Source organism: Labrus mixtus, unplaced genomic scaffold (assembly GCF_963584025.1).
Source record: "Labrus mixtus unplaced genomic scaffold, fLabMix1.1 SCAFFOLD_49, whole genome shotgun sequence".
Lineage (NCBI taxonomy): Eukaryota > Metazoa > Chordata > Actinopteri > Labriformes > Labridae > Labrus > Labrus mixtus.
The window spans coordinates 437,501-442,500 of NW_026870198.1; positions in this window are offsets into that span (position 1 = coordinate 437,501).

Sequence of the window (5,000 nt, forward strand, 5' to 3'; positions counted from 1 at the left end):
AGTGTCTTTTGAGAGAAAACTAACACTAAACATTGAAATGGTGGGAGACAAAGTTCCTCTAAATCACGTCATGAGCAACATAAAAATGATCTGTGGGGGCCTGCTGGCGTGCAGAACCCTGGGACCTGAAAAACTGGAGGTGACGGTGAGCAACATTAAAGGAAAGGAAAGGCTGCTGGATGGATTTAAAATCGGAGAGACCAGAGTCGTGGCGAGAGAACTAAATAATGATGAGCTGGTGGTGTCTTTTTTAAACCTGCCAGCGTATATCACAGATGAAGAAATAGTTTGGAAGCTGACGGGATGGGGAGCTAAACCGACATCACCAATAAAACGCAGAATGTGGCCTGGAACAATGATAGCTGACGGAACGAGGTTTGTCCGGGTCAGATTTAATGACCAGGTACAGTCACTCCCTTACTCCACAAAGTTTAACACTGTGATGGGGAACGAATACTTTAGAGTAATACATGATAGACAACAAAAAGTGTGCAGGATGTGCATCCAGCCGGGACACATCCTGAGAGAGTGTCCAGAATTTATGTGCCACAACTGTGGGGTGCAGGGACACTTTGCGCGAGAGTGCAGCGCGAACAGCACAAAATGCACAAACTGTAAAAAAAGAGAAAATGAATGTGAGTGTGAGAACGGAGAGGAAAGCAAGAACGAGGTGGAGGAGGTGTACGAGGATGAAGACGAGGCGGAGGAGGTGTACGAGGAGGAGGCGGAGGAGAAGGAGGTGATCGGAGCAAGCAGGAAGGAGATCAGAGAAGACGAGAACAGTGACGGAGAAATGGAGCAGAGCGGAGAGAGCGGAGGAGAACGGGCGTCAGAGTGCGAGCTGGAGACGCCGGAGCTGGCTGGAGAGGGAGGACAGCAGAAGCAGCGAAAAACGAGCGAGAGAGGGAAAAAAGGAGACGGAAGGGACGTGGCAGAAGACCCGGGGGTAAGCATGAGCACAGAGGGGAGGGAGATGCCTGAGAGTAGTGTTGGACAGGCGGGAGGGAGAAAAATCACGCTAAATAATACGGGTAAAAGCACCAGTCCCAATGAAACGGACAGTGAAATGGATGTGAGTGAACTGGCGAGTGCGCAAAAAAGACTAAGTCTTGGACAACGAAAAAAGTTGGTGAAAAAATTGAAATGTAAGGACAAATAATGACTGACAATAACCCCTGTAAATCCGTTTTTTTTGTTTTTATTTTTATGATAATGGCCTTTAATTTATTTTCGATAAACGTGAATGGACTAAGGAACAAAGAAAAAAGACATGCGATTCTTTCCTTGCAGAATGACGTTTTGTGCCTGCAGGAGACCAGGTGGGATGATTCCCTGGTGGAAGACATAAAAAAAGACTTTGTGGGCCATATTTTCTGCTCCAATGGCACGTCGAGGGCGAGAGGAGTGGCGGTTTTAGTCAAAACGGGTCGGGTAACAGGGGTAAATTTGGTTTATGGAGACAAAGAAGGAAGAATAATAGTAATAGACTGTGTGTATGAAACGAAAAATATAAGAATCATAAATATATATGCACCGAATGGAGAAAAAGAAAGGAAAACGTTCTTCATTGCAATAAGCAAATGGTGGGAAAGGAATTGTATAATAATCGGTGACTTTAATGTGGCGATGACACCCACCGATGTGTCAAAAAATAATGTGTTTAAGGGGGATGTGAGCAGGGGGACACTTAAAGATATAATGATAACGAAACAATGCATTGATATTTGGAGATTGCTACATCCATGGGAGAGGGTGTTCTCCAGGAGACAAATTGTACTAAATACATTAAAACAATCTAGAATAGATTATGCTTTGGTGACATGCGAGGTAGTGAGGTGGATTAAAGAAGTTGAATATAAAACTAATATGTGGAGCGATCACGCTGGAATAGATATCACGTTTAGAAAAGAAACGAATGTACGTAAAGGAGGGATATGGTGCTTTAATGCAAGCTTGCTGGATGATGGAATGTTTGTGAAAAGTATGGAAAGATTGTTGAATGATGTGGGATATGAGTGGAATGAGAGTGAAGATATGAATGTGTGGTGGGATAGTGTAAAAGGCAGAATTAAAAAAAAGTGTATCAATTATAGTAAAGAGAAAAAGTGGAGAGAAAATAGAAAGGAAGAGAATTTGAGAAAACAACTAAGTGAGGAAATAGCATCGCTTGACAGTGTAGATAATGTAGATGTCGAAAAATACATACATTTAAAAGAACAGTTGGGAGTGATTGAACTTAAAAAGAGTAGGGGTGCAGCCATTAGGAGTAAAATACAATATATGTATGAGGGGGAGAGGAGTACAGCCTTTTTTTTAGGTCTGGAAAAACAAAAACAAAAAAGAACAGAAATAAACAAATTATTAAATGAAGCAGGTAAAAGTGTGACAGATAAAAAGGGAATTTTAGAAATAGTAAAGGGCTATTATGAAAGCCTGTTTTCGAGACAGGAGTGTGATAGCGTGAGTGTGAACAGAGCTTTGGGTGCCTTAAAGAAAAAACTAAGCGAGGACGATAAAATGTGGTGTGATTGTGAGTTTAAAGAGGGAGAAATCAGAAGTGCTTTAGAGGGGTTAAACAAAAACAAAAGTCCTGGGAGCGATGGCCTAACTGCGGAATTCTACCAAGCTTTCAAAGAGCAGCTGGTGCCCTTGGTGAACAAATTGAGTAAATATATGGAAAAAGTGAAACATATACCAAAAAGTTTAGGGGAAGGGGTGGTTTCTATTTTTTACAAAAACAAGGGGGACAATAAAAATCTGGACAACTACAGACCAATCAGCCTACTCAACACAGACTACAAAATCATAGCGAAAACAATAGCCAATAGAATCAGGGAGGTAATAGGAACAATCATAGAACAAACACAATCATACAGTATACCAAACAGAGACATAGCAGACTCAATCATTTCAATAAAACAGACGGTCAGGGATATGGAAGGGGAGGGGGGAATATGGCTAGGGATTGATTTAAATAAAGCTTTTGACAGAGTAGATCACGGGTTCATGGGGAAGGTGTTAGAGAAGTTTGGATTCGGAGAGAGAATGAGAGAATGGATAAATATGTTGTATACAGGAGCGGAAAGCAAGATAAAATGTAACGGGGAACTAACTGATTCTTTTAAAATATCAAGGTCAGTGAGACAAGGATGTCCGATGTCAGCGCTGTTGTACAGCTTGGTAGCAGAGCCACTGGCAGCACTGATATCGGAAGACGTAAACATAAAAGGTATAGGTAAGGAAAACGTAAAAATAATACAGTATGCAGATGACGTGAATATAATGGTAAAAGGAGAGGAGGATATAGAATTAATATTAAAACATGTACAAACTTATGAAAGAGCATCTGGGGCAAAAGTAAATGAAAATAAGTCAGAAATTATGTTACTAGGTAAGGAATCCAATCTAGTTAATAAGTGGGGATTTAAAACGGTGTGTGAGAGAAGAAAAGTGTTGGGAGTGAATATGGGGAAAAATGAGAATGAATGTGATGATATAACATGGAAAGAGGTGGTGGGTAAAATTAAAAAAACATTGAATTTGTGGAAAGCGAGGGGTCTATTGTTGAGAGGAAGGGTAGCCGTAACAAATGCTCTCGTGTTGTCCAAAGTGAATCATGCGCTGAGTACTTGTACGCTTCCGGACTGGGCCTTTAAGGAGATTTCAAAGACCATTAGGGACTTTATTTGGAAAAACAAAGCAGCGAGTATAGCTCACAAAACAATAATAGGGGCTAAAGATCAGGGGGGGCTAGCTTTGATTGATTTTCTTACAAAAAAAGTAGCACTAAGAGTCAAATTGATAGGCAAATTTATGGACCAGAACCGGAACGTAGTTTGGAAAAACCACTTCAAACAATATCTGTGCAGTTTTGGACTCTACAACGAGGACAACCTGTACCAGATCAATAACCCGGATTCATTTAAACACTTGCCACGGTTTTTCCAGGAAGTACTCAGTGCGTGGTATCAGGTTTCATCCTGGACTGTACCAGAGTGCGGAACGAGAGGGTCAGTGCTACGACTGCCCTTCCTCTCGAGCCCGTATTTTAAAAATGGGGAGAGGGTAATTAAGTGTGAAGCTATGTCGAAAGCGGGATATATTAGAATAAGGGATTTACTGAACTGTGGGGGGGATTTTGATTTACAAATGGTGGTGAGGGGTTTAAAAAATAAAGGGTGTGTGTGCAGAAAGGATGTGATTGAGAGAGTGTTTGCAAATGTAAAATTGTCTTTGTCGAGCGAATGGGAAAAATTAATCAAAGAGAAGGAGGGAGTGATGCAGGACGATGTGGGGGGGATCTCCCTGTGCCTAGGGGAGAAGAAACACAACATTACAGATGTCACTACAAAAATTTGGTATAGGTGCGCAATCACACATAGAATACAGAAACCCACATCCGAAGTAAAATGGACTGACACATACCCGGACATAACAAGCAACATGATATGGAAGAACATTAACATTCCGCATACACCACATGCAATATTTGACCTAGATTTCAAACTGAGGCACAGGAGGATCTTCACCTGCATCGTCCTGCATCAGATCCATAAGGAGAGGTATGAAAGAAAGTGTTGTGTATGTGAAAGTACGGATGAGGATTTAATACATTTGTTTGTTACGTGTGGGGAATTGGTTTATTTTTGGGGAAAAATAAGAGAAATGTTGGGGAAATGCAGTAAGAATGAGTGTTGGAATGAAAGGGGGTGGGAATTGTCGGTGTTGTTGGGGGTGGGAACAAAACAAAAAAATCACAATGTAATGAATATAATTTTGGCTTTTGCAAGAAAAGCGGTTTTTAACAGAAGGAATTATGCACTGTATGAAAGTAAGAAAATGAATGTGTGGAGAATGTTTGTGAATGAATGGAAAGCACATCTTAAATTGTTGTACATAGCGAATGAGAGTGAGTTTGTGAGAATGTTTGTGGAAGGTGCGAATGTGTGTAGAGTAAATGAGGAGGGAATTATGTGGGATGTCTAAATTATTTTGTTTTT